We start from the raw sequence: 10,091 nt of genomic DNA on the forward strand, positions 1-10,091 counted from the left end.
GTCACATTCCTGGTGGATTGCTTTGTCCCCAGAAGCTGCAAACTGGCTTCCTCCTTTGGATAGCCTCTCCTTTACTCTCTCCTCAGATTGATTGTCAGGATCCGCTTTTTAGCAGATACTCCTTTTGGAACATGCTCTGCAGGTGCTGAGGGGTGGGGCCCTCATGGCCCAGTACTGTTCCTTCACTCTCTTAGTCTCTGTGTAGGGCTTTAAATCCCATCCTAGACCCTCCCTTTCAAGCCTGGTTTCATGGGGTTGGTCTGTGTGAACAAGTTCCCTCCATCCCCTGTGAAGAAGTCTGCATCCTTGTGATCTTTTCCCACTTGATGCAGCATGTCACACTGACATGGCTGTAGTGAGAAATACCACCTCACAATCCAGGAGTTGTGGTCTTTCATGGTATGCAACACAGGAGGGATGTGTAGTCCATCACTAGATGGAATGGTTGGTCGCCTATGTAATAGTGGTGGGCCTTGAAGGCCCGCTTTACTGCTAGGGCCTCCTTCTCAATTATAGAGTATAAGACTTCTTGGGGGAAACAATTTTCAGCTCAGGTAAAGGATTGGGTGGTGGTCTCCTTGTACCTCCTGTGATAACAGCTCCCACACCAGTGTCAGAGGCATCAGTCTAAGACAAAAGGCTTTGAAAAAATGAATTGCAACAGGACAGCTTTTGAACCAGTTGATCCTTCAATATGCTGTAAGCCTGAGTAAAATCTTGAGGCTATTGGTCCTTCCTGGGGGCTATAACTTTCACCAAATCCATAAGTGGGGCAACAATTGTGGTGAAGTTTGGGATGAACCATCTATAATACCCCACTAACCTGAGAAAATGTTTGGCTTGCTGTTCAGTGGTGGGCACAGGACATTCTGCCAAGGCTTGTACCTTTCCCACCAGTGAGCATAGGCACTTCCCCACTGTGTTCCCCAGGTATGTCATCTCTTGGTTAGCTAAGTGGCAATTGGACAGGTTGATTGTAAGCTCTGGGCTTTTGAGACCCTGCAGAATCGCACTGACATGTTTTGTGTGATTGTTCCAAGTCTTGCCATAGATGACAATATCATCAAAGTACACAGCCTCATATTGGTCATTGGGTTGTAACACCTTAGCCATTAGCCTTTGAAAGGTGGCTGCTGCCCTATATAAGCCAAAGGGCATTGTCCTGAATTAGTATTGGCAAAACAGAGTAGTGGCAAAACATCTTCTCTCCGGACTCTTGGGTCAAGGGCATCTGTCAGCATTCCTTGGTGGTGCTATAACTGGCGGGCCCCTACCTGTACAACAGTTCATCAACCCGCGACATCAGGTATGTGTCAAACTTTGACATAATGTTGAATTTTCAGAAGTTGATGCAAAATCTGGTCAAATATTCAACCATTTGCCATGCTACTCTTCATGTACCCTGAGGTCCAACTGCAACTCTTTTCACTCTGTTTCCCGCATGTGTTTGGATAATGGTTAAATCTTTTGCACCTTTTTCCACCAAAACAGAGACAGAGCTGGGGAAAACACCAAGTGAGTCTGATCTGTCGGCAATGAAAAAGACTATAGAGAAGGAGTGGACAAGTTTTCAGATCAGTCTCTCTTGTTCCCACCGGCACTTGGTCAGAGCTGTGGAATATGAGGGCCTGTGGCCCAAATTTCAGTTCTGGAGAAAATGGCATTACCGGGAGCGCTTGCTGATCCTCTCATGCCTTTAGCGAATTGACGTGATACATTTTAAGTGTCCTCCTTCTTCCCAGGCTGAGGTCTCAGCAAGGGTATGACCCCACAAACCACCCTTGAGCCACGGCCATGGCCTTGCCAGGGTCCAGGTGCCATTCCCCCTTTCTTGCTTTCCCTTCTGTGGCCTGCATCAGCTGGTGCAGTTACAGGCTACCCTAGGGAGGTCTCTATTATGGGCCTAGTGGTGAGTAGATAGTTCTCACATATTGTTTCAACCTCCAAGAGGATTTTAAAATGGTGCCACACCATCCATTCCAAATCCTCCCAACTGGAGGATAGAATAAACTGCACCAAGATGACTTTCATTTACCTGGAATCCTCTTTTCTCATTGGGTTGGAGCCAGCACCACCACTCTCAGACATTGGGCCACTGACTGTGGTCGTGCCTCAGGTGGGAACATTTCCCATCAGAAATGCTGGTAGTGAGTTTTGGCTGAAATATCAAAGATGGCCACCTTAAATTGAGGGTAATCTTTCACAGCTGCTGCATCAAGCTTCCAATACAGCCTGGGCTGTTTCCATTAGGTATGGGGACAGCAGAGTTCTCAAAGGTTACCAGGAATGTCTTGGGGGCCATCATCCAGCACCATTTTTGTTAGTTTCAGCAGGTCTGAGTTGGACCTAGACTGATGCTGCTGGTTGCAGGTTCCCTTGTGTATTCTGGGGCTATAACTGTGGCCATCTGTGTTACTAGCTATTGTTGCTGATCCCTCTGCTCTGTAGCTAACTCTCAAATGAGCAGCTGCTGGTACAACTAGCTGTTGGAGCAGTTGGGCATGTTCCTGTTAGTCCACGACTCAATTTAGTAGTTTATCCATATCCATCTTCAAATTCCTGCCTCCCTTTTTCTTATCTCTTCTCTTTTTTTCCTTCGATAACCTTTCAGGTTGTCTGCATTCTCCGCCAATTCATAGCAGGTTTCACTCAGAGGCCAGTCAGCTCAGTGGGCAAGCCATGGCCTGTCAGTTCCCAAGTGCCCCAGAGTTCTCCTAGGAGGATGGGGTGGGGGAGAGGTAGGGAGCCCTCTCTCTTCACAAGGTCCCTGGCTGCAGCCCAACGCAGAGAGATGTGGACTGTCTCAGCTGCCTCTTCCTGGTGCACCTGACCAGGCTCCCCAGAACTGCTTCCTACCTCTCTTCTCTCTTCAGTTTGGGGTATGGTGGCAGCCCATTTTCCCCCCAGTAGGAGTTCCTAATTAATCTCAGTAGCTCAGATAGTCAACTGAACATTCCCCAGCTCTCTTACTAGTATCCAGTTATTCTCGTTCAGTAGGGCCTGAGGGAGGGCCTCTACCCTTCTGACTTGGTCTTACTCATGGGATCAAGACCCTATCCTGTGGATCTCATTGTCCCCACAAGCTACAAACTGGTTTCCTTCCTTTGGAAAGCCTCTCCTTCACTCCCGGGCCCCTGCTTGACTGTCACAGACCCCATCTGAGCAGATCTTCCTTTTGGAGCATGCTCCACAGCTGCTGCAGGGCAGGGCTCCTCATTCCCTTAGTCTCTGTGTGAGGTGTGCAAACCCCATCACAAGCACATTATGGCCTGCAGTATCGAACATTATCAGCATGGAGTTCTCTTTCCAAGGCCAAGAAATGGTTATCCACAGAGCCATCCCTGTACGGCATAATACGAAGCCTGCTTGTGGAGGGCCCAGTGTATTGGAACAATGCAGGAGCTGCTGGAATTTGGTTGCCATCATTTCTCAATGGTTTTGCCCAGGAAGGGGAGGATGGAAACAAACTGGGAGTTGCTACCAATTGCAGGTTTCTTCAGAAAACGCTGAACTCCAGCAGATTGTGGGCCACATCTTGAGAGACATCCTCTTATGGACCACCTCACCCCAAACCTTCCAATAGCCATCTCAAAATTACCCTGTGGCAACTATAGTGCTTTGTTAAATGAAAAGGAAAAAAAATCATTAGGACAGGATAAGAGTGAAGACAAAAATTAATTCATTATAATGCGATTGGTGCAGTTGCTCAGGTACACTCCCTCCTTCGATGGTCCCTCTCATTTCCTCTAGGAAATGCTCCAGCCTCTGAGGCATTGAGCATCTTCAACTTCCATTGACTGCAGTGGGAGTTAAGGGCTCTCTCCATTTTGCAGGAGGATTAAACTTCAAACTAAAGCCACTTTACTTCTGCATGAGAACCCACACGGGGTTTTAATGCACTTTAACTTACGTGCATTAACTTCACACCTTTAGTTAATTCATCTTAACTCCTTTTGTAATTCCTTGTAGGACTCCTCAGTGTCTTGTTCTGTCAAGGCCTAAGACAGACACATAATACAGTTCAGAAATAGAATATACAGAATGACTAGGTGAAGTTAAAGTCTTCAGACAGTGTAATACTACACAATTAGGGCCTGATCCAAAGCACACTAAAGACTGTCATTGTCTACAATGGACTATGGATAAGACCATTATTGATTATCTACACAAGAATTTGTACCACTTTAACTATACTGTCATGCAGTTATATTGGTAGAAAAGCGAGAAGGGAAACAAACGTTTTTATAATGATAAAATAGCATCTGTTGTAGGGCTTTACCAATATAACTACTTTAGCTAAAAATCACATCTGTAACTAAAATAGTTCTACTGGTAAATTTTTGTAAGCCATATTTGTGGATTAGCATTAAAAGCCTTCACAGAATTGTGAAAATATAGCTCTAAAAGGTGTAACAAGTATATCCATAATATGATATCTTCTTCCCAAGTTTCACTTGTTGTGATAGATGTATACTTGAGGTATTTTTTATTAGTAGCATTAGAAATATTTAAGCAGCTGAACATCGAAACCTTAAAGACTATGAAGTGGGTAAAGTTAACTTTTCATAACTCAAGTTATGTTCTCACCAGCAGTTGTAGTGATAAAAATTCTGGGTTGTTTGAAATTTAATACCCTTATGTTTCCTTCAGCTGCTGTAATGAGCCATTTAGTTCACACAAGTTTGGGGATTTTGACAGTTAATTTACAAATGACATCTCAAAACAAGCAACTAAGATTCCAGGTCTCTCTGCGCCAAAAAGTAATTAGCCTGAACCTACATAACACTAGCAGTTTAAAGCCAAGCTGAGCTGTTTTATACACCCTTTCAACATGATGCAAATGAGTTTTCAATGCAGAACTGCACAAACTTATTGTGAATTAAAGCCAGATTCTGCCTCAGAGGAGCTATATGCAAATCTGAGAACAAAATCCAGCCTAGATTTTCTTTTTAAAATCACCCACAAAATTAAAAAAGGCCATCTCTTCTTGCCACAAATTTGTCATTCCCTTTCTAATCAAGTGTCCATAGTAAGCCATAATGACATGGTAAATTATAATGAATAGCAGAAAGACCTAGCATTAATTAGACACACTTCTGATTTCTATTATAACAGTACAGGAGTACAGACAGATTCATATCTATGAGGCCAGTGAACCTAGAAATGACTGCAAGTTCTACTATCCCCAGTAGTCTTCTTACAATGTGCAGGTAGTTTCATAAAATGATTGGTCAATAATTTCATTTCACAGTAGAATCAATGCTTTGGTAAGTACCATACCTTGATATGCCCCTAGTATGTAATTAATGAGGTAAGTAAAATGGCCATTATTTAGCCCTGAGACCTTTGAGAACAAATATTCCCATTATTCATATTCAGTAGCACTAAATTTCTAAACTTCATGTAAGTAATACATAATTAAAACATCACTGGTAGTTTGTAGAATCTTAAAGCACTTCGGAAAAGGTGACAGGCATCTTTATCTTGATTTTTCAGATTCAAGAACTAAGGCAGAGTGGTTTGACCAAGGTCATACACTGAGTCAGTGTCAGAACTGGGACTAGAAGCCAGGTTTCCTGGATCCCTGTTCTTTGCTCTCTTCACTGGACAACATTGCCTTACTGGTATAGAGAACACCTGAGGCAAAATTCTGTGCTGCATCTCTCTGCATACATAAAATGATAATGATAGATAATATGCTTTTGTCCCACACACCTCCTCAAATTTCTAGCAAAAGCATGGCTGGGGTGCAATTTTTCTACTGAGGCAGCAACTATAAATTTCAAACAGCCAGTTGAAGATGTATCTGGCACTCAGTGAGAAAAGTATGTCAGAGTCTTCAAATTCCTTATGCCACCACAGCCAACAAAACATGAACATTTATTTTCATCTAGTACTTTGCTACTCATTTTACTTTAAAATCACTGTCAAGTGTTCCAGCAGCATTCTCGTTCCATCAGCGGGTGTCTCTAGTCCTAGTCTATCACTGTTGAGATAAGGCAGTGACAAATGGGCAGACCTATCCAACTGCAATCCTGGTGCGCACTCTTTTTCTCTTCAGGGTTCTCCCTCTTTCTGGAATAAGAAACAAACGCGGTATTGTCTGAAGTACTTCTTTTGAAATATCAATCATCTCGATAAGGAAAGTGTGAGACAGCATGCTACTAAAAAACGCCATGTAACTCCCTCAAACTTTGCGGAAGAGAAGCCACATCTGTTTATAATTTATGGGATTTAAATAGTAAAAGTGGGACAAAACTTTCAAACATGGATGCCTAAAGTTAGTCACTGAGAAGCAGACACTTCTAATTAAAGAGTTATTTATATGGGTGTCTAAATCTGGATTTAGGTGCCTAACTTTAGACATTCATCTTTGAACATTTTAGCCAAGATGTGTAGAGGTTAAATACATCCTCAGAACTGAAGTCCGATTTCCACCTTTAACAGAGGAGGATTTCCCACTTTTTCAGTGTTAACTCATGCTCCCCTCTGCCTGTTCAGAATGCTGATTTGAAAAATACACTATCTTTAGATGCATTTAAAGTGTAATCTAGGTTTTTCATAGATTCTAAGGACAGAGGAAACCATTGTGATCATCTAGTCTGACTTCCTGTATGACACAGGCCATTGAACTTTCCCAAGATAATTCCTAGAGCATTTTTTTAAAGAAAAACCTCCAATCTTAATTTAAAAATTATCAGTGATGAAGAATTCTCTGTGATCCTTGTAAATTGTTTCCAATGGTTAATTATTCTCACCATTAAAAATGTACACCTTATTTCCAGTCTGAATTTGACTAACTACAACTTTCAGATCCTGTTATACCTTTCTCTGCTAGATTGAAGAGCCCATTATTAAATATCTGTTCCCCGTGTAGATACTTGTAGAATCTAATCAAGTCACCCCTTAGCCTTCTCTTTGTTAAGCTAAATAGATTGAGCCCTTGCAGTCTATCATTATAAGGCATGTTTTCTAATCCTTTAATCATTCTCATGGCTCTTCTCTGAACCCAATTTATCAACTTCCTTCTTGAACTATGCTCACTAGAACTGGACACAGTTCCATCAGCTGTCGCACCACTGCCAAATACAGAAATAATATAACTTCTCTTCCTCTACTTGAGTTTTCCCTGTTTATGTGGATAGCATTAGCACTTCTGGCTGCAGCATCACACTGGGAGCTCGCATTCAGCTGATTATTCACCACAACCCACACATTTTTTCAGAGTCACTGTTTTCCCCCAGTAGAGTCCCACATCCTGTAAATATGGCCTATGTTCTTTGTTTCCAGATGTATACATTTACAGTTAGCCATTGTAGCATGGTGTCTTGCTTGGTCCAGCGGTCTCTGGGGCTATTCCATGTCCAGGCAGAGCCTCTGCACTCCCTTCTACTCCTTTCCCCTCTGGCCTCCTCTTCCCTTCTTGGCCGGCATATAAACCCTTCTGGATCAGCTGGGCAGCTGCTGCCCCTTGCCTAATCAAACCTGGGCAGCTGCTCAACCAGTGTATGCTGACAGCTGCCTCCGCTCAGGCAATAGCCCTGCTAACCAACTCTGCTGCCCCTCAGCTATTTAGGCTGGCATGACAGGACTGGCCAGGGGGCATCACCCAGCACCCTGTCACACATCTCCCCTCCTCGTAGAATCATCAGGTTCCTTCTTCCCTTTTCCGTCTACTGGAGGGGTCCCAACATGGGGTCCCTCTTCTTTCAGGTGGCCCTCAGGCTTCCTCATGTGGGGTTCACTCATCCCCCACCCACAGAACCCACACTGAGCCAAGGTGGCACCCATCACAGGTCTGCTGGCACCTCCAGGTCCTCACACCACTCGCAGCTCTGCCAGCAGTCCTGGCAGCCTGCCCCAGGTCACACCCTCCCAAACTTCCTGGCCGGGGCTCCTGAGTGACCCCCACCTCGTCAAGGGTACCCTGGGCTTCCAGGACATCAAGCCCGCCAGGCAAGGCCTGGGGCACTCCCCCTTGGGGTTACACAGGGGGGTTCTATCAGCCTTTCCTTCTCAATATGGTGGCCTGGGCTGGGCCCTCCCCCTGTATCCCTCTCCCTACTTTCTCCTCCCCTGCTCTCCAGTGTTTGAGGGCATCTCTCTCTGTCCTGTCTCTGCTCTTGTTGTCTAGGGATTTCTTCATTATCAGGGCCTCCCGGCCAAGAGGTTCCTATCCCCTCCTTAGGGAAATCCCACAGGTTTCCCCCCTGTGGGGTTCCTTCCTCCACCACGTTTCCTTTTTTGGGAGGGTTTCCAATCTGTGTCCACCACTACTGGGTAGGGCAGTACCTCCACTACTGCAACCTGTTTCCACTGAAACTGTCCCCTAGCTTCCAGGGGCACCTGGGCTATAAGGTCCGCCTTGTGTCCCCATGGATGCATTCCACATCCACCTCAACCCCGGGGAACATCCAGTGCAGCTTCACCAGCCCAGTTCGGACAAGGGTGCGGGTGGAGGCCATATCCACCAAGCCCGTCCAGGACTTCTTCCACACCCTCAGAGGTATGGTGGGGAATTTTCTCACCTTCCCACCCCTTTTCACAAGAGTCCAGCCACAAAACTTGGCCAGCTCACTGTCCATGTGCGGACATTCCTGCTTCTTATGTCCGGGCTGGCCACACTGCCAGCATATGACTATTTGGGCCCCTGCAGGGACTTCCCAACCATCCTCCCCCTTTCCTTTCCAGACTCTTTTTAGGCAGGGGTTCCCTGAGCTTCTCCCCAGCCTCTGGATCTTTATAGGGCTTGCCCACCTTCCTGAGAGCATCTCCCTCTGTATATTCCTCAATCATTCTCACGGCTGCCTCTACCATGCCTAGCTGGTGTTGCCTTACCTGAACCCATATGTTTTCAGGGAGTCCTTGTAAAAACTGTTCCAGGACTGCAGTGTCCATAATCTCCTCCACTGTCTGGGTGGTAGGTCACAGCTATTGGATGGCCTAATCTCCCAGTCTTTGGGCAAATGCCCAGGGCCGCAGACTCCCCATCCACCTTGCTGACTGAAATTTCTGGAGGTATCGCTCAGCAGACAGCCTGACCCGATCCAAGATAGCAGACTTTACCACCTCATAGTCTCAGGCCCATCTCTCGCTCAGGACCATGTAGGCAGCCCGGGCCTCACCCACCAAGTAGGGTGCCAGTCACAGCGCCTAGGTCAGCTTGTCCCATCCTACCCCCATAGTTACCCACTCAAAAGTGCCAAGAAATGCATCCGGGTCATCAAACAGGCCCATCTTGCAAGTCCCAAGCCCAGTGACCAGATGCCATCCACCATCATGGCACTCACCAGTTTCTGCAGGAGTTGCTGATGGACACTGGCTTGCTCCTTTATAAAGTCCTTCAGGGATTTTTGCTGGTCTGCCGGCCAGGTAAGAAAGGCCTGCCTTTCCATCTGGCGAGATGCCTGGAGGCTTTGCAGGGCCTTCCCCATCACCTGCTGCTGCTACTTCACCACTCACTGCAGGGTCTCCTCCATCTCTAGGTCACCACCTCTTGAGCTGGCTGGAACTAGGTCCTGGACAAGCCCCCATGTGCAAGAGGCTGCCACAGTCCCTCTGCTTTGGTCCCCCTGTGGCAAACAAAGGACTCTAAGACCCTCTGGCTTGCAGTAACCAGTGCTTTATTTACAAGGTGCACATGAACTCCCCACCAGCCTACAGTGCCTTCATTCTCCATCACTTGTAGCACAGTGTCTTGCTTGGGCCAGCAGTCTTTGGAACTGTTCAGGGTCTGGGGAGCCAGGCAAAGCCTCCACACTCCCTTCTACTCCTTTCCCTTCTGGCTTCCTCTTCCCTTCTTGGCTGGCATATAAACTCTTTTGGTCAGCTGGGCAGCTGCTGCCTTTTGTCTAATCAAGCCTGGGGAACTGCTCAGCCTGTGTAGGCTGACAGCTGATGCCTATCAGGCAACAGCCCAGCTAACTGGCTCTGCTGCCCCTCAGATATTTAGGCTGGCATTACAGGGGTCTGGCCAGGGGGTCACCATCCAGCATCCTGTCACAGCCATATTAAAACAGATGTTGCGCCCAGTTTACCAAGCAATCCAGATTGCTCTGAATCAGTGACTTATCCTCTTCATTATTTACTAT

At 46.2% G+C, this 10,091-nt stretch overlaps 1 long non-coding RNA gene across 1 annotated transcript; it reads right to left on the bottom strand.

Moving 5' to 3' along the window:
* Window positions 1-4,500: 4,500 nt before the first annotated feature.
* Window positions 4,501-9,782, bottom strand: LOC137145875 (uncharacterized). The gene is made up of 3 exons (XR_010917773.1): window positions 9,667-9,782; window positions 9,291-9,572; window positions 4,501-6,075 (listed from the first exon to the last, which is right to left on the bottom strand). It is a non-coding gene; the product is annotated as an uncharacterized lncRNA (long non-coding RNA).
* Window positions 9,783-10,091: the final 309 nt, after the last annotated feature.

The sequence above is a fragment of the Emydura macquarii genome, unplaced genomic scaffold, assembly GCF_026122565.2.
Source record: "Emydura macquarii macquarii isolate MOO-44397 ecotype Brisbane River unplaced genomic scaffold, CSIRO-AGI_Emac_v2 contig_3671, whole genome shotgun sequence".
NCBI lineage: Eukaryota > Metazoa > Chordata > Testudines > Chelidae > Emydura > Emydura macquarii.